The 20,302-nt window shown below is 45.0% G+C and overlaps 1 pseudogene; it reads left to right on the top strand.

Moving 5' to 3' along the window:
- Window positions 1-5,919: 5,919 nt before the first annotated feature.
- Window positions 5,920-20,103, top strand: LOC125535717 (annotated as a pseudogene).
- The last annotated feature ends 199 nt before the right edge of the window (window positions 20,104-20,302 follow it).

The following is a 20,302-nucleotide window of genomic DNA, read 5'->3' as shown; positions in this document are numbered from 1 at the left end:
CAACCCCATGGAGAAGAACTCGGTCGGATCAGACCCATACGCTCTTGTTCATCGAGTTGTTTCTTCAGCTCCTTCAACTCTTCTGGTCCAAGCTTGTAAGGACATTTGCAAACAGGTTCCGTGCCAGGCTCAAGATCGATGACGAATTCAACTGGCCGGTGAGGAGGCATTCCTGGAAGCTCTTCCGGAAAAACGTCTTGATATTCACAAACGACTGGAATCTGAGAGATGGCATTCAACTCGCCCTTCTCATTGAGAGAAAACAGTCGAATGGTATCATCACAAGTGGCATAGATGATCACATCCTCAGACGAGTGTGTCAATTGAATCTGCCTGGCAGCACAATCAAGCTGAGCCTTGTACTTAGAAAGCCAGTCCATGCCGAGAATTAGATCAATATCTGAGTTACTAAGAACAATTGGAGATGACAGAAACTTATAGTCACCCATCTTGCTAGAAACATCCGGAACCATGTAGCTTGCGTACAAGCATTTACCCGGTGAGACAACTGCTAACGGACTAGGCAAATCTTGGAAAACCCACTCATGCTTAGATGCAAATGGTCTTGAGATGAAACTAAGCGATGCACTAGTGTCAAAAAGAACTTTTGCAGGAATATCATTAACAAGAAGATTACCCATGATCACTTCTGAAGAGTCCTATGCCTGAGCTGCGTTCATCATGTTGACCTTTACAAACTTGGGATTATGCTTGACCACTGCATTGCTGGCAGATCTCATAGGAGGAGGAGGCGGAAGACGCCTTTGGTTGAAGCATTTGTTCGCATAGTGCCCTTTCTGCTGACACTTGTTGCAAGTAACCTCTGAGAGCGGACGGTGATAAGGAGCACTTGACCTTGGAGCATGAGACGGAGCTTTGTTCTGATAGCCTGGGTTGGGTGGGTGGGAAGATCCATTGCCACCATTACTCTTCTGCTGATAAGGCTGACGGAACGGAGGAGGAGGAGGCAACCAGAATTTCTGTTGCTTAGCTGCCACTTGAGTTGAAGAAGACGATTGAGTTGCATCCCTGACTCTCTTCTTATAAGCATCAAACTTGAGCTGAGTGGCCTCTTGCTTTAGTGTCATGTTGTAGAAATCATCATACTTGGTCGTCTCAAAAAGCACGAGAGCTAGTTGCAGATCTTCTCTGAGGCCACCTCTGAATTGATAAATCATGCTCTTCTCATCAGGGACGTCTTGTTTAGCGAAGTGAGAGAGCCTCTGAAACAGGATGTTGTATTGGTAAACAGACATGTTGCCTTGCTTGAGATTGCGGAACTCCTCACGCTTACTCTCAGCAACACTTTGTGGAATGTGGTGAGCTTTAAAGTCTCGGCGGAAATCATCCTAGGTAATCACACGACCTCCTCTGGAATCTTTGTATTGTTGATACCACTCAGCAGCTTGGTCTTTGAGTTGGAATGAAGCAAACTTGACAAAGTCCTCAGGCCTGACATTGCTACACTCAAAATGTTTGCAGATATCCATGAGCCAATCATCAGCGTCTGTGGCCTCGACACAGTTACTGAAGGACTTCGGCTGGTTTGCGAGGAACTGACTGAGAGTAGCAAACTGAGCTTGATTGTTGCCTTGGCCTTGATTTCCTTGGTTGCGCTCTTGCAAGAGTTGCATAAGCATCTGCGTGTTGACGTTGGTGGCGGTCATGACAGCTTGCCATGCCTCCGGAGGTGGAGGTGGTGGCGGAGGTTCCAGATTCTCACGCGTTGGAGGAGTCATCCTGAAGAGGTTGACATCCGTTAGCATCCTGAAAGACATATATTCAAGATGAATCAATGGATTGAAATTGCAACATATAGCCTTAACATTCGAACAAAAATGAACGAATGAATTCCAAAGTAAATGATCACACTTCCATAAGGCTGAGAAGCCACTTAGATAGAGATAGATGAATAAAACAACAAGGTACGGATATGAGCAAATAATTGGTAAGGATTACCCAATCACAAACCAAATATCTGCGGGAAGAAATACTAGAGCTACATGAATTCCCACCTATGAAACTCCCAAAACTTTCTGGTTATGCAATCAGGTGTTGGGGATACAGGGGAAGCATAATATCTCACCCAAAACTAGCAAATCCTACATCCAGTTGTATTCATACTTCAACACATAACCAAGAAACCTTCGGAAATCATTTACCTCAACCTTCGAAAAGCATTCGTTATACGAGTTATGGCAATACTCCCGAACTCCCGCCCCAGTACTGGGTGGCGTCGAGGTTATCTCACCAACAACTGCATAAATGAGATTTTCGATGTCGGCAAACTCAGGTATTCCAGAACTGCAACGATGAAATTGTGACGACAACACCTCGGAGCTCAACTCCCTGGGACACTGCCACAACCCCTAAATGTCAGGAGGCACCAAGAACAATGTTCTCGTCACAAAACCATCGGAACGATTCCAAGATACCCGCGTGATCCTAATTTTTTTAATGAAATTTGAGAAGAGAAGAGTTAAAACTCTACATCAGGAGGCCTCACCAGAGCGACGAAGGGACTGAGGAGTATAAAGAATCCTACTCTCCTATATATATAATCCTATAAGACTCAAAACATTTTTCTAGACTCAACAACGTCAGCGATTCGATCAAGCAGGGGGCTCCTAAGTCGGGGAAGGCTCTGATTACCAACTTGTAACACCCATGATGCGGCTATATCTCCCACGTGTCGGGGCACGACTTAGAGGCATAACCGCATAATAGGCATGTCGCAAGAGGGGTAATCTTTACACATCCCATGTACTGAATAAGGAAGGGATAAAGAGTTGGCTTACAGTCGGCACTTCACACAATACATAAATATAGCATTACATCATCCAGAATACAATCAAGGTCCAACTACGGAACCAAATAAAGAAAGACAACCCCAAATGCATAGATCCCCGATCTCCCCAACTGGGCTCCTCTACCGATCGTCCGGAAAAAACACATAGTAACGTCCCGAATCCTCGTTGAACTCCCACTTGAGTTCGGTCGCGTCCCTTGCACTGGCATCATCGGCACCTGCATCTGGTTTTGGAAGTAATCTGTGAGTCACGGGGACTCAAAAATCTCACACCCTCGCGATCAAAACTATTTAAGCTTAAAGGTAGGAAAGGGTAGTGAGGTGGAGCTGTAGCAAGCACTTGCATGTATGGTGGCTAACTTACGCAAATGAGAGTGAGAAGAGAAGCAAAGCACGGTCGAGAAGCTATAAAGATCAAGAAGTGATCCTGAAACTACTTAAGTTCAAGCATAACACGAGACCGTGTTCTCTTCCCGGACTCCGCCGAAAAGAGACCATCACGGCTACACAGGCGGTTGATTCATTTTAATTAAGTTAAGTGTCAGGTTTTCTACAATTGGATATTAACAAATTCCCGTTTGCCCATAATCGCAGGCACGGCTTTCGAAAGTTTCAAAACCCTGCAGGGGTGTGCCAACTTAGCCCATCACAAGCTCTCACGGTCAACGAAGGATATTCCTTCTCCCAGGAAGACCCGATCAGACTCGGAATCCCGGTTGCAAGACATTTCGATAATGGTAAAACAAGACCAGCAAAGCCACCCGAATGTGCCAACAAATCCCGATAGGAGCTGCACATATCTCGTTCTCAGGGTGCACCAGATTGTCCAAACTTCCGGTAGGCCAGCCCAGAGTTGCCCCTGGTTGCCACTGGCGGCTGACAAGTTGGACCAACACTCAGAGGAGCACTGGCCCGGGGGTTTAAAATAAAGATGACCCTTGAGTCCGCGGAACCCAAGGGAAAAGGCTTAGGTGGAAATGGTAAAACCAAGGTTGGGCCTTGCTGGAGGAGTTTTATTCAAGGCGAACTGTCAAGGGGTTCCCATTATAACCCAACCGCGTAAGGAACGCAAAATCAAGGAACATAACACCGGTATGACGGAAACTAGGGCGGCAAGAGTGGAACAAAACACCAAGCATAAGGCCGAGCCTTCCACCCTTTACCAAGTATATAGGTGCATTAAAGTAAACAATATGTAATAATGATATCCCAACAATAATCATGTTCCAACATGGAACAAACTCCATCATCACCTGCAAGTAGCAACGCTATAAGAGGGGCTGAGTAAAGCGGTAACATAGCCAAACAACGGTTTGCTAGGAAAGGTGGGTTAGAGGCTTGACATGGCAATATGGGAAGAATGATATAGCAAGTGATAGGTATCGCGGCATAGCAATAGAGCGAACAACTAGCAAGCAAAGATAGAAGTGATTTCGAGGGTATGGTCATCTTGCCTGCAAAGTTCTCCGAGTTGACGAAAGCTTGATCCTTGTAAGCATACTCAACGGGTTCCTCGATCACGCACTCGTCTCCCGGCTCTACCCAAGGCAAGAACACAAGCAAAGAAAAACACAATCAACCACGGTGCAATGCGCAAGCAACATGATGCAAAACATGACATGACACGCAGGATGTTATATGCAATGCATATGCGTGCTCCGGAAGGAAAAGGATGAACAAGGCATCAACTTGGCAAACCAAGTGTGCCACTGGAAAGATGAGTTGATTTTGGTCGAAACCGGTATAAAGATCACCGGAATTGGATGCACGGTTTGCAAATGGCAAGCAAAACAATAATGGCACAATTCTACGATTAACAGCACGATGCCATCTAGAATGCAACAAGAAACTAAGCTACTGCACTACAACATAACAACCAAGCACATGGCAGTGATCTACTTAAGATGCTTTACAAAAGATGACCACTTAGCTACGGCTAAATCACACAATAGCAGGATCAAACAAGCACGACAAAAGTGCAAAAGATATCAGCTTCATAGACTTAGTGAAAATACTAACATGCCAGGAATTAACATGAGGAAGCAATGTTGAGAGCAAGCAAACAACATGCTACAGTAACATATCATAGAAAAGCAAGGCATGGAATGAATCTACTCAAAGCATATAACAAAAGTCCCTTACTGACCATAAGCCAAAAAGGATCAGAAGATATGATGGCACCCATGTAAACATAGCAAGTTTCGTTAACAGATTCAGAGTTAGCAGAAAACTGGACATGGCATAAACAAAGTTATGAAGGCATCTTTGCGAGCTCGATTCACTCATCACAAGGCATTGCATGACAATATAAGCATAGCATCAGCAAGAATACATCTTCAAGAAGCTAACCATGGCAAGAACAAGTTTATAGAATGCTTGTATCAACTACAACAACCTTGGCAAAAATTGATTAACACGTAAACAATCTGCCAGGAACATTTTATAGCAAAAGTAGAGCAAGATTGAGTCATGGTAGGTCACTCCATAAATGCAATTAGGGGCATGGATGGATATAGCATGACCATATGTCCAAATCATCCTTACTGAACATACTCAAAAGAAGCATGGATCTCTCTGTAGTAACATGAATACGTGGCATAAAAATAACAGCAGGGAAATGACTTAGTGAAATTCTAAGTCCCTGAAATCAGCAATATTACGAGAGCTACTTTGCATGCTTGTGCTAGTCACCACAAAGATCACAAAAATACATGGCATACACCCCTGTAAAGATGGCATGGTATAGCCCAAAACACATGTAGAGCTCATGCCCATAGGCAGCACACAACAAATGTAGCAAAAATGACAAATGCTCATACTCTGCTAAGAATCAGCACCTAACCCTTTATAGCACTCTTGCATCGGTCATTTGGGCATCAAGATGGACTCAAACAATCATGACACAATGGAACAAATTGAAGAGCACATCAAGATGAACATTTTGATATATCATGCATGCAAAACGGATCTACGGATGAGGAGTTATGGCATGTTAAACAGGGCTTCAGAATGCAAAAATAAAAGACTTAGTGATGAAACGAGGTCAACCCTAGGGTTTTCCAGATCTGAGACGCGTGGTTCGAGGTTTGTCGGGGAGGTCGCATGAGAAGATGGGGACGGCGGCCGAAGTAGTGGATGAACACGCCGGCGAGCTCAGGGCGACGAGATCCGGCCGGATCCGGCGCGACACGGTGGCGGGGAAGCGCGACGCCGTCGAGGCGCGGGCGGCGGCGACCGGCGAGGCGGCGGAGAGGGTGAACGGCGGCGGCACGGGGGTTAGCCGGGCAGCGGAGGAGGCCTGCGGCGGCGGCGCTCGCCGTCCTCAGGCGCGGGGACGCGCGGGGGAGCGGCCGGGCGGCGCGGGCTCGGTGGGCCCGCCATGGGCTCGCGGGTCGCTACGGCGGCGGGTGGCGCGGTTCCACGTGGTGGCGCGGGGTTGGATGCGGGCGGCGGCGCGGACACGTCCGGCCATCTCGGACACGTCCGGTGGCGGCGGGGAAGGTTAGGGTAGGGTTTTGACCGCGAATTTGGAGAGGGGATCACTTATTTATATATATGAGGAGTTTGTAGTGTCCAAATGGAGTGCGGTTTTCGGCCACGCGATCGTGATCGAACGGCCGAGAGGATGGAGGGGGTTTGGATGGGTTATTGGGCCACTTTGGAGGGGTGTTGGGCTGCAACACACACGAGGCCTTGACGGCTCCCCGGTTAACCGTTGGAGTATCAAACGGACTCCAAATGGCCCGAAACTTGACAGGCGGTCTACCGGTGGTGTACGAAGGCCGCTTGGCAAATCTTGGTCCATTTTGAGAATTTTTAACACCCTCTCATGAAAAGAGGCAAAAGGGGGCGCCGGAGGACATAGGAGTGTCGGATTGCAAAACGGACAACGGGGAAAATGCTCGGATGCATGAGACGAACACGTATGCAAATGCGATGCACATGATGACATGATATGATATGCATAAAATGAACAAAATGCAAAACAAAGACAAGAACCCAACCACGGATCTCATAACTTAGAGCTGAAAATGGCAAGAGTCAGAGTACAAATATGGTAAGTTACATCCGGGGTGTTACAACGGGGAAGGAATTGGGATGTAATTAGTAGATGATGGGTTGCTAGAGTGATAGAAGCTTAAACCCTACTTTATGCGTTGTTTCGTAAGGGGCTGATTTGGATCCATATGTTTCATGCTATGGTTAAGTTTACCTTAATTCTTCTTTCGTAGTTGTGGATGCTTGCGAGAGGGGTTAATCATAAGTGGGAGGCTTGTCCAAGGAAGGGCAGCACCCAAGCACCGGTCCACCCACATATCAAATTATCAAAGTAACGAACGTGAATCATATGAGCATGATGAAAAGTAGCTTGAAAACAATTCCCATGTGTCCTCGGGAGCGCTTTGCTTTATATAAGAGTTTGTCTAGGCTTGTCTTTTGCTACAAAAAGGATTGGGCCACCTTGCTGCACCTTAGTTACTTTATTTACTTGTTACCCGTTACGATTTATCTTATCACAAAACTATCTGTTACCGATAATTTCAGTGCTTGCAGAGAATATCTTGCTGAAAACCACTTGTCATTTCCTTCTGCTCCTCGCTGGGTTCGACACTCTTACTTATCGAAAGGACTACGATTGATAAGTAACAAGTAGTTTGATAGCAAGATAATTTGTAACGAGCAAGTAAGGTACCAGCAAATAATATGAAGCAAGGTAGCCCAATCCTTTTGTGGCAAAGGACATGCCAAAATGGTCTCTTATAATAAGCAAAGTGTTCTTGAGGGTACACGGGAATTTCATCTAGTCACTTTCATCATGTTGGTTTGATTCGTGTTCGCTACTTTGATAATTTGATATGTGGGTGGACCGGTGATTAGGTGTTGTTCTTATTTGAACAAACTTCCTACTTATGATTAACCCCCTCGCAATCATCTGCAACTACGAGAAAAATATTAAGATAAAATCTAACCATAGTATTAAACTTTTGGGTCCAAATCGATCCCTTACGAAGTAGCGCATAAACTATGGTTTAACCTTCTGTCACTCTAGAAACCCATCATCTAATAACTACTCCACAATGCATTCCCTTAGGCCCAAATATGGTGAAGGCTCATGTAGTCGACATTCACACGACACCACTAAGGGAATCACAACATACATATCATCAAAATATCGAACACATATCAAGTTCACATGATTACTTGCAACAAGATTTCTGCCGTGACCTCAAGAACAAAAGTAACTACTCACAAATGATAATCATGCTCAAGATCAGAGGGGTATCAAATAGCATAATGGATCTAAACATATAATCTTCCACCAAATAAAGCATATAGTAATCAACTACAAGATGTAATCAACACTACTAGTCACCCACAAGCACCAATCTAAGGTTCTGGTACAAAGATTGAACACAAAAGATGAACTAGGGTTTGAGAGGATATGGTGATGTTGAAGATGTTGATGAAGATTGCTCTCCCCAAGATGGAAGAGTTGTTGGTGATGATGATGTCGATGATTTCCCCCTCTGGAAGGGAAGTTCCCCTGGTGGAATCGCTCTGCCGAAGGGCAAAAGTGCTCCTGCCCAAGTTCCGCCTCGAGACGGCGGCGCTTCGTCCCAAAAGTCCTCCTCTTATTTTTTCTAGGTCAAAATGACTTATATACCAGAAGAGGGGCACCGAAGGTGGGCCAAGGAGGACACAACCCACCAGGGCGCACCTGGGCTCCCTGGCGCGCCCAGGTGGGTTGTGCCCACCTGGTGGGCCCCCTCTTGTACTTATTTGCTCCATTATTCATTATATATTACAAAATAATTCTCCACAAATTTTTAGCTCATTTGGAGTTGTGCAGAATAGGTGGCCTGACGTAGCTTTTTCAGGTCCAGAATTCCAGCTGTCGGTATTCTCCCTCTTTGTGTCAACCTTGCATATTATGAGAGAAAAGGCATTAGAATTACTCCAAAAAGCATTATTATGCATAAACACATAGTAAATAACAATAGGTAAACATTATGCAAAATGGACATATCACTCACCGGCTCTCAGTGCCACCGCCATCGGAGTTGTGTGTTCACACATGGAACACTGGTCCATCGCCTGTTCACTCCTCTCGCATTCGCTCACGTATGCTCGATGCCTGATTCAGTGGATTGCCTAGTTGCTCGCTGCCTTGGGCTGTCTCAGTTTGGGCTATTGAGCAAGGATGGTGGGGTTGGGTCGCTGGCCCAAATCTCAGGGTGGGCCGTGGGCGGCGGCCCACCCTATCCACATGTAGCTCCACCACAACTTTTAAACCTTTGATACATATTAACTAGCTCGTGTGGTGTCCAAACAACCTAATTCCGCCACTGGTCACTGATCACTCTATTCCTGAACGTGTACACCATTACACCACCATCCATCAACATGGTCGCCACGCCTTGGCCGCCTAGACAACATAAGCTAGATCGACTCAACAGTAGACAGCCCATCAGCCGAACTAGGCTGCCTTGGGTTGGACACTTCAGAGGTTAGGGCCTTTGATGTAGACTAGCTGCACTCAAGTCCTGGCCTAATACAACCTGGCAGATCTCGGCTCAAGTCACTTTTTCAAGTATATTTACAGCCACATACGAGGGTTTCTCATGACCACATCTCGTCTCTCCGTTTTAGAGAAAAGGTTGAGGCCCAACTTTAAATTAATAAAGCCACCAAGCGTTCAACAATAGAGTCTTACAAACCACCCGCACCGAGCGAAAGTACACCTAAGCAGACAAGTTCAAAGCGACATGGCAGGCCACAACCGGCATGAAGGCACGCATGCCAAAGGAGTGTAACCAAAAGAGCATAAAACTACCCAAAGTGGGGGTAACTTCATCAGTAACATAAAGTCCAACTAATCAAATTTGTTTATGTGGCAATGATTTAATGAGGAGAGAGATGAATTGAGTAACATAGCTAGTTACTCATACTATGAGTAACATCACACATACCAAAAAAAGATGAGTCTATAAACTAATAAATGAAGTGTTGCATGACACCACACATATATTATTCCCCATTATGAAGGTAGTAACATAGACTATTAACATATGCATGTTACTAGTAGAAATTTCTCCCCATTGTGAGTAGTCTAATAGAAGATAGACGGCGACGTAGCAAAGCCCCAACTACAACCGGCTGGCCCCGATCCCTATCCAAAATGGAGGCCGGCGTTGTTCGCACGCGACGAGCTCCACAGTCGCCACGTCGTCGTCCTTAATTAGAGATATCCAGTGTCGTAACAAAATAGACATTTTAAAAATGCAGTCAACCAGTTTGTTAGGGATCATCCGTTCAATGGTAAATTAGTTTCTGGTGGTTCACAGGGTCCAACAGACTCTACTGCTGCCCATTCCACCGCTCTCCCCATTCTCTCCTCTCCTCTCTCCCCATTCTACCGTTGTTCGCTATGCGAGGCAAAGCGTCGGTCCTCCTTCCACCGAAACATCATGTCGTTGAAGATGGTGCATGTCGAGGTTGACCCCGCAGACAAGCGACCCGAGTCCAACGTCTCGGAAGATGTCTCCAAGTTTGAAGTTAACCAAAACCAGAACCTAACCAAACCGAATAACCCCATTGTCGCGGTGGAGTGTGGAGTTTCAACTAGACTTGTTGTTCGTAGCAAATTGTAGTCTCTTGTAATTGTTTTCTGCCTTCTATAAAAACATGGTACGTCTAGGGTTACTCTTGAAAAAAAGTTAATTCGTTGTTCAGTTGTGATTCTTTTTTTTAGAGTTCGGTGATCGGTTAGACCCGCAGTTATTTATTTTTTGAGCACAGATCTGTGGTTATTACCCTGTGTTAACTGAAGGAAAGTGAAGGAAATATGCCCTAGAGGCAATAATAAAGTTATTATTTATTTCCTTATATCATGATAAATGTTTATTATTCTTGCTAGAATTGTATTAACCGGAAACATAATACATGTGTGAATACATAGACAAACAGAGTGTCACTAGTATGCCTCTACTTGACTAGCTCGTTAATCGAAGATGGTTATGTTTCCTAACCATGAACAAAAGAGTTGTTATTTGATTAACGGGATCACATCATTAGAAGAATGATGTGATTGACTTGACCCATTCCGTTAGCTTAGCACTCGATTGTTTAGTATGTTGCTATTGCTTTCTTCATGACTTATACATGTTCCTATGACTATGAGATTATGCAACTCCCGTTCGCCAGAGGAACACTTTGTGTGCTACCAAACGTCACAACATAACTGGGTGATTATAAAGAAGCTCTACAGGTGTCTCCAAAGGTACATGTTGGGTTGGCGTATTTCGAGATTAGGATTTGTCACTCCGATTGTCGAAGAGGTATCTCCGGGCCCTCTCGGTAATGCACATCACATAAGCATTGCAAGCATTGCAACTAATGAGTTAGTTGCGAGATGATGTATTACGAAACGAGTAAAGAGACTTGCCGGTAATGAGATTGAACACGGTATTGAGATACCGACGATCGAATCTCGGGCAAGTAACATACCGATGACAAAGGGAACAACGTATGTTGTTATGCGGTCTGACCGATAAAGATCTTCGTAGAATATGTGGGAGCCAATATGAGCATCCAGGTTCCGCTATTGGTTATTGACCGGAGACGTGTCTCGGTCATGTCTACATTGTTCTCGAACCCGTAGGGTCCGCACGCTTAAGGTTTTGATGACAGTTATATTATGAGTTTATGAGTTTTGATGTACCGAAGGATGTCGGAGTCCCGGATGAGATCGGGGACATGACGAGGAGTCTCGAAATGGTCGAGACGTAAAGATTGATATATTGGACAACTATATTCGGACATCGGAAAGGTTCTGAGTGATTCGGGTATTTTCGGAGGCACCGGGAGTTACGGGAATACGAGGAAGAAACAATGGGCCTTAATGAGCCTTAGTGGAAAGGACCAGGAGGTGGCGTCGCGCCCCTCCCAAGCCCAGTCCGAATTGGACAAGGGATTTGGGACGCGGCCCCTCTCTCCCTTCCTTCCCCTCTTCCCCCCTTTCCCCCCTTCTCCTAGTTGGACTAGGAAAGGAGGAAACCTACTCCAACTAGGAGTAGGAATCCTACTCCCTGGCGCGCCCCTCCTAGGGCCGGCCTCCTCCCCCTTGCTCCTTTATATACGGGGGCAGGGGGCACCCCATAGACACACAAGTTGATCCACGTGATCATATTCTTAGCCGTGTGCGGTGCCCCCTTCCACCATAATCCTCGAAAATATTGTAGCGGTGCTTAGGCGAAGCCCTGCGACGGTAGAACATCAAGATCGTCACCATGCTGTCGTGCTGACGGAACTCTTCCCCGACACTTTGCTGGATCGGAGTCCGGGGATCGTCGTCGAGCTGAACGTGTGCTAAAACTTGGAGGTGCCGTAGTTTCGGTGCTTGATCAGTCGGGCCGTGAAGACGTACGACTACATCAACCGTGTTGTCATAACGCTTCCGCTGTCGATCTACAAGGGTACGTAGATCACACTCTTCCCTCGTTGCTATGCATCACCATGATCTTGCGTGTGCGTAGGAAATTTTTTGAAATTACTACGTTACCCAACAGTGGCATCCGAGCCTAGGTTTTATGTGTTGATGTTATATGCACGAGTAGAACCCAAGTGAGTTGTGGGCGATATAAGTCATACTGCTTACCAGCATGTCATACTTTGGTTCGGCGGTATTGTTGGACGAAGCGGCCCGGACCGACATTACGCGTATGCTTACGCGAGACCGGTTCTCCCGACGTGCTTTGCACAAAGGTGGCTAGCGGGTGACAGTTTCTCCAACTTTAGTTGAACCGAGTGTGGCTACGCCCGGTCCTTGCGAAGGTTAAAACAGCACCAACTTGACAAACTATCGTTGTGGTTTTGATGCGTAGGTAAGATTGGTTCTTGCTTAAGCCCGCAGCAGCCACGTAAAACTTGCAACAACAAAGTAGAGGATGTCTAACTTGTTTTTGCAGGGCATGTTGTGATGTGATATGGTCAAGACATGATGCTAAATTTTATTGTATGAGATGATCATGTTTTGTAACCAAGTTATCGGCAACTGGCAGGAGCCATATGGTTGTCGCTTTATTGTATGAAATGCAATTGCGCTGTAATGCTTTACTTTATCACTAAGCGGTAGCGGTAGTCGTGGAAGCATAAGATTGGCGAGACGACAACGATGCTACGATGGTGATCAAGGTGTCATGCCGGTGACGATGGTGATCACGACGGTGCTTCGAAGATGGAGATCACAAGCACAAGATGATGATGGCCATATCATATCACTTATATTAATTGCATGTGATGTTTATCTTTTATGCATCTTATCTTGCTTTGATTGACGGTAGCATTTTAAGATGATCTCTCACTAATTATCAAGAAGTGTTCTCCCTGAGTATGCACCATTGTGAAAATTCTTCGTGCTGAGACACCACGTGATGATCGGGTGTGATAGGCTCTACGTTCAAATACAAAGGGTGCAAAACAGTTGCACACGCGGAATACTCAGGTTATACTTGACGAGCCAAGCATATACAGATATGGCCTCGGAACACGGAGACCGAAAGGTCGAGCGTGAATCATATAGTAGATATGATCAACATAGCGATGTTCACCAATGAAACTACTCCATCTCACGTGATGATCGGACATGGTTTAGTTGATTTGGATCACGTAATCACTTAGAGGATTAGAGGGATGTCTATCTAAGTGGGAGTTCTTTAGTAATATGATTAATTGAAACCTAAATTTATCATGAACTTAGTCCTGGTAGTGTTTTGCAAATCATGTTGTAGATCAATAGCTCGCGTTGTTGCTTCCCTGTGTTTATTTTGATATGTTCCTAGAGAAAATTGTGTTGAAAGATGTTAGTAGCAATGATGTGGATTGGATCCGTGATCTGAGGTTTATCCTCATTGCTGCACAGAAGAATTATGTCCTTGATGCACCGCTAGGTGACAGACCTATTGCAGGAGCAGATGCAGACGTCATGAACATTTGGCTAGCTCAATATGATAACTACTTGATAGTTTAGTGCACCATGCTTAACGGCTTAGAATCGGGACTTCAAAGACGTTTTGAACGTCATGGACCATATGAGATGTTTCAGGAGTTGAAGTTAATATTTCAAGCAAATACCCAAGTTGAGAGATATGAAGTTTCCAACAAGTTCTATAGCTAAAAGATGGAGGAGAATCGCTCAAATAGTGAGCATGTGCTTAGATTGTCTGGGTACTGCAATCGCTTGAATCAAGTGGGAGTTAATCTTCCAGATAAGATAGTGATTGACAGAATTCTCTAGTCACCATCACCAAGTTAGTAGAACTTCGTGATGAACTATAGTATGCAAGGGATGACGAAAACGACTCCCGAGCTTTTCATGATGATGAAATCGATGAAGGTAGAAATCAAGAAAGAGCATCAAGTGTTGATGGTTGACAAGACCACTAGTTTCAAGAAAAGGGCAAAGGGAAGAAGGGGAACTTCAAGAAGAACGGCAAGCAAGTTGCTACTCAAGTGAAGAAGCCCAAGTCTGATCCTAAGCCTGAGACTAAGTGTTTCTACTGCAAAGGGACTGGTCACTGGAAGTGGAACTGCCCCAAGTATTTGGCGGATAAGAAGGATGGCAAAGTGAACATAAGTATATTTGATATACATGTTATTGATGTGTACTTTACTAGTGTTTATAGCAACCCCTTGGTATTTGATACTGGTTCAGTTGCTAAGAGTAGTAACTCAAAACGGGAGTTGCATAATGAACATATACTAGTTAAGGCTGAAGTGACGATGTGTGTTGGAAGTAGTTCCAAGATTGATATGATCATCATAGCACACTCCCTATACTTTCGGGATTAGTGTTGAACCTAAATAAGTGTTATTTGTTGTTTGCGTTGAGCATGAATATGATCTGATCATGTTTGTTGTAATACGGTTATTCATTTAAGTAAGAGAATAAATTGTTATTCTGTTTACATGAATAAAACCTTATATGGTTACACACCCAATGAAAATAGTTCGTTGGATCTCGATCGTAGTGATACACATAATCATAATATTGAAACCAAAAGATGCAAAGTTAATAATGATAGTGCAACTTATTTGTGGCACTGCTGTTTAGGTCATATTGGTGTAAAGCGCATGAAGAAAATCCATGCTGACGGGCTTTTGGAATCACTTGATGCTTGCGAACCATGCCTCATGGGCAAGATGACTAAGACTCCGTTCTCCAGAACAATAGAGCGAGCAACAGATTTGTTGGAAATCATACATATTGATGTATGTGGTCCGATGAATATTGAGACTCGTGGCAGGTATCATTATTTTCTGATCTTCACAGATGATTTGAGCAGATATGAGTATATCTACTTGATGAAACACAAGTCTGAAACATTTGAAAAGTTTAAATAATTTCAGAGTGAAGTGGAGAATCATCGTAACAAAAATAAAAGTTTCTACGATATGATCGCGGAAGTAAAATATTTGAGTTACGAGTTTGGTCTTCAGTTAAAAACAATGTGAAATAGTTTCACTACTCACGCCACCTGGAACACCACAATGTAATGGTGTGCCCGAATGTCATAACCGTACTTTATTAGATATGGTGCGATCTATGATGTCTCTTACCGATCTACCACTATCGTTTTGGGGTTATGCATTAGAGACAGCTGCATTCACGTTAAATAGGGCACCATCTAAATCCGTTGAGACGACACCGTATGAACTATGGTTTGGCAAGAAACCTAAGCTGTCATTTCTTAAAGTTTGAGGTTGCAATGCTTATGTGAAAAAGTTTCAACCTGATAAGCTCAAACCCAAATCGGAGAAGTGCATCTTCATAGGATACCCAAAAAGAAAAATGTTGGGTACACCTTCTATCACAGATCCGAAGGCAAGCTATTCATTGCTAGGAATGGATCCTTTCTAGAGAAGGAGTTTTTCTCGAAAGAAGTGAGTGGGAGGAAAGTAGAACTTGATAAGGTAATTGTACCTTCTCCCTTATTGGAAAGTAGTTCATCACAGAAATATGTTCCTGTGACTACTACACCAATTAGTAAGGAAGCTAATGATGATGATCATGTAACTTCAGATCAAGTTACTACCAAACCTCGTAGGTAAATCAGAGTGAGATCCGCACCAGAGTGGTACGGTAATCCTGTTCTGGAAGTCATGTTACTTGACCATGACGAGCCTACGAACTATGAGGAAGCGATGATGAGTCCAGATTCCGCGAAATGGCTTGAGGCCATGAAATCTGAGATGAGATCCATGTATGAGAACAAAGTATGTACTTTGGTTGACTTGCCCGATGTTCGACAAGTCATTGAGATTAAATGGATCTTCAAGAGGAAGACGGACGCTGATAGTAGTGTTACTATCTACAAAGCTAGAATTGTCGCAAAAGGTTTTTCGACAAAGTTCAAGGTGTTGACTACGATAAGAGTTTCTCAATCGTATCTATGCTTAAGTCTGTCCGAATCATGTTAGCAATTGCCGCATTTTATGAAATTTGGCAAATGGATAAACAAAGCTGCATTCCTTAATGAATTTTTTTAAAGAAGAGTTGTATATGATGCAACCAGAAGGTTTTGTCAATCCTAAAAGTGTTAACAAAATATGCAAGCTCCAGAGATCCATCTATGGACTGGTGCAAGCATCTCGGAGTTGGAATATACGCTTTGATAAGTTGATCAAAGCATATAGTTTTATACAGACTTGCGGTGAAGTCTGTATTTACAAGAAAGTGAGTGGGAGCAATACAACATTTCTGATAAGTATATGTGAATGACATATTGTTGATCGGAAATAATGTAGAATTATTCTGCAAAGCATAAAGGAGTGTTTGAAAGGAGTTTTTTTCAAAGAAAGACCTCGGTGAAGCTGCTTACATATTGAGCATCAAGATCTATAGAGATAGATCAAAACGCTTGATAAGTTTTTTCAACGAGTACATACCCTGACAAAATTTTGAAGTAGTTCAAAATGGAACAGTCAAAGAAAGAATTCTTGCCTGTGTTACAAGGTGTGAAATTGAGTAAGACTCAAAGCCCGACCACGGCAGAAAATAGAAAGAAGTCATTCCCTATGCCTTGGCCATAGGTTCTATAAAGTATGCCATGCTGTGTACCAGACCTATTGTATACCCTACACTAATTTTGGCAAGGGAGTACAATAGTGATTACGAGTAGATCACTGGACAGCGGTCAAAATTATCCTTAGTGGAATAAGGATATGTTTCTCGATTATGGAGGCGACAAAAGGTTCGTTGTAAAAAGTTACGTCGATGCAAGTTTTGACATAGATCTGGATGACTCTAAGTCTCGATCTAGATACATATTGAAAGTGGGAGCAATTAGTTAGAGTAGCTCCGTGCAAAGCATTGTAGACATAGAATTCGCAAAATACTTACGAATCTGTATGTGACAGACCCGTTGACTAAAATTTTCTCACAAGCAAAACATGATCACACCTTAGTACTCTTTGGGTGTTAATCACATAAACTATGTGAACTAGATTACTGACTCTAGTAAACCCTTTGGGTACAGGTCACATGACAATGTGAACTATGGGTGTTAATCACATGGTGATGTGAACTATTAGTGTTGGATCACATGGCGATGTGAACTAGATTATTGACTCTAGTGCAAGTGGGAGACTGAAGGAAATATGCCCTAGAGGCAATAATAAAGTTATTATTTATTTCCTTATATCATGATAAATGTTTATTATTCTTGCTAGAATTGTATTAACCGGAAACATAATACATGTGTGAATACATAGACAAACAGAGTGTCACTAGTATGCCTCTACTTGACTAGCTCGTTAATCGAAGATGATTATGTTTCCTAACCATGAACAAAAGAGTTGTTATTTGATTAACGGGATCACATCATTAGAAGAATGATGTGATTGACTTGACCCATTCCGTTAGCTTAGCACTCGATCGTTTAGTATGTTGCTATTGCTTTCTTCATGACTTATACATGTTCCTATGACTATGAGATTATGCAACTCCCGTTTGCCGGAGGAACACTTTGTGTGCTACCAAACGTCACAACATAACTGGGTGATTATAAAGGAGCTCTACAGGTGTCTCCAAAGGTACATGTTGGGTTGGCGTATTTCGAGATTAGGATTTGTCACTCCGATTGTCGGAGAGGTATCTCCGGGCCCTCTCGGTAATGCACATCACATAAGCCTTGCAAGCATTGCAACTAATGAGTTAGTTGCGAGATGGTGTATTACGAAACGAGTAAAGAGACTTGCCGGTAACGAGATTGAACAAGCTATTGAGATACCGACGATCGAATCTCGGGCAAGTAACATACCGATGACAAAGGGAACAACGTATGTTGTTATGCGGTCTGACCGATAAAGATCTTCGTAGAATATGTGGGAGCCAATATGAGCATCCAGGTTCCGCTATTGGTTATTGACCGGAGACGTGTCTCGGTTATTTCTACATTGTTCTCGAACCCGTAGGGTCCGCACGCTTAAGGTTTTGATGACAGTTATATTATGAGTTTATGAGTTTTGATGTACCGAAGGAGTTCGGAGTCCCGGATGAGATCGGGGACATGACGAGGAGTCTCGAAATGGTCGAGACGTAAAGATTGATATATTGAACGACTATATTCGGACATCGGAAAAGTTCCGAGTGATTCGGGTATTTTCGGAGGTACCGGGGAGTTACGGGAATACGAGGAAGAAACAATGGGCCTTAATGGGCCTTAGTGGAAAGGACCAGGAGGTGGCGCGCGCCCCTCCCAAGCCCAGTCCGAATTGGACAAGGGATTTGGGGCGCAGCCCCTCTCTCCCTTCCTTCCCCTCTTCCTCCCCCTTTCCCCCTTCTCCTAGTTGGACTAGGAAAGGAGGAAACCTACTCCAACTAGGAGTAGGAATCCTACTCCCTGGCGCGCCCTTCCTAGGGCCGGCCTCCTCCCCCTTGCTCCTTTATATACGGGGGCAGGGGGCACCCCATAGACACACAAGTTGATCCACGTGATCATATTCTTAGCCGTGTGCGGTGCCCCCTTCCACCATAATCCTCGATAATATTGTAGCGGTGCTTAGGCGAAGCCCTGCGACGGTAGAACATCAAGATCGTCACCACGCCGTCGTGCTGACGGAACTCTTCCCCGACACTTTGCTGGATCGGAGTCCGGGGATCGTCATCGAGCTGAACGTGTGCTAAAACTCGGAGGTGCCGTAGTTTCGGTGCTTGATCGGTCGGGCCGTGAAGACGTACGACTACATCAATCACGTTGTCATAACGCTTCCGCTGTCGATCTACAAGGGTACGCAGATCACACTCTTCCCTCGTTGCTATGCATCACCATGATCTTGCGTGTGTGTAAGAATTTTTTTTAAATTACTACGTTACCCAACAGAAAGAAGTTCATTTTTCACCCTCAAATGTAGCCTAAGGGACAAATACCCCCTGAACTCAAATTTGGTATGATTTTGATCCTCAAATCCTTAAAACCGGGTAAATCTCCACCTTTGGTGGTTTTGCATCAATTTTAGGCGGGTTTGGGGCTAGAAAGTGTGATGTGGCATGGTATTTAGGTGTGTAGACAGAGTAAAGCTCGCCTCCTAAAGTGCGTCGTCTGCCATGGCACCGCCTCCTGTTTGCCCCGTCGTTGCTGTCGTCCCTCTCACTCTACGCGCTTCTCGAGGGCACTGGCGACGGCGGCGCGATCTTCATGGCCTACGAACAGATCGTCGTGCGGTGGGACTAGGACGGGATGTCGGCGCCCCGATGCTTTGCGACCCGTCCTCTCCCGCCGGTTGCCGTTTCGGTTTGTGGCCGCCGCGGCGTAGCTCGTCCTCATCGCGGAGTCTACTTGATGTTGTGCCGCCTGCTCGTGTTCGACCCGGCCGCCGCGCCCGTGCCGTCCTGGCTGGCCGGCTCGCGGGTCCCATTGCTCTGCGTAGGTGGGGAACGGCGGGCGGGGCTGCTTGTTCGTTGCGTGCGCCGGCTACAACCTCACTATCGCGTGCTCCTAGGCGATATGGGACCCCGCCATGCCGTGGGAGCCGCTCCCTCTACGGCTTCTGCTCGGGCGGGAAGATATCTATGGTCAACGTACGCGGCGGCGGCGCGCTATGGAGGCCGTCGTGTTCGACCTCGTGGCCGGCAGGTGAGAGGACATGCCGCCAGCATGCTCGCTGGGTGGAAGGGCCCTGCCGCGGCATTACCTGGCGACCGCGACATGATCTTCGTCGTGGACGAGGGGCACGATGCGCTTAATGCTTACGAAGGATTTGGACGGAAAGACAAACCGCAAAAGTTGGGTTGAGGATTTGGATGGCAATAAGCTCTACGGCAGCGTCTTCGTGGCCATGGTCTACAAGGGCATCCATGAAGAAAAGAGAATGGGACAAGGATGAACTAGTCTGATGCAAAGAAAATTGGTCTAATGCCACGTCAAGAGTCAAATGCCTAATCATCTTCCAAAACCGTAAAAAATCTGACAAATCGGAAGCAAAACCACTGAA

The sequence above is a fragment of the Triticum urartu genome, chromosome 2 (assembly GCF_003073215.2).
Source record: "Triticum urartu cultivar G1812 chromosome 2, Tu2.1, whole genome shotgun sequence".
Taxonomy (NCBI): domain Eukaryota; kingdom Viridiplantae; phylum Streptophyta; class Magnoliopsida; order Poales; family Poaceae; genus Triticum; species Triticum urartu.
The sequence above is the reverse complement of the archived record's forward strand: the minus strand, read 5'-3'. Positions and strand labels throughout refer to the sequence as shown.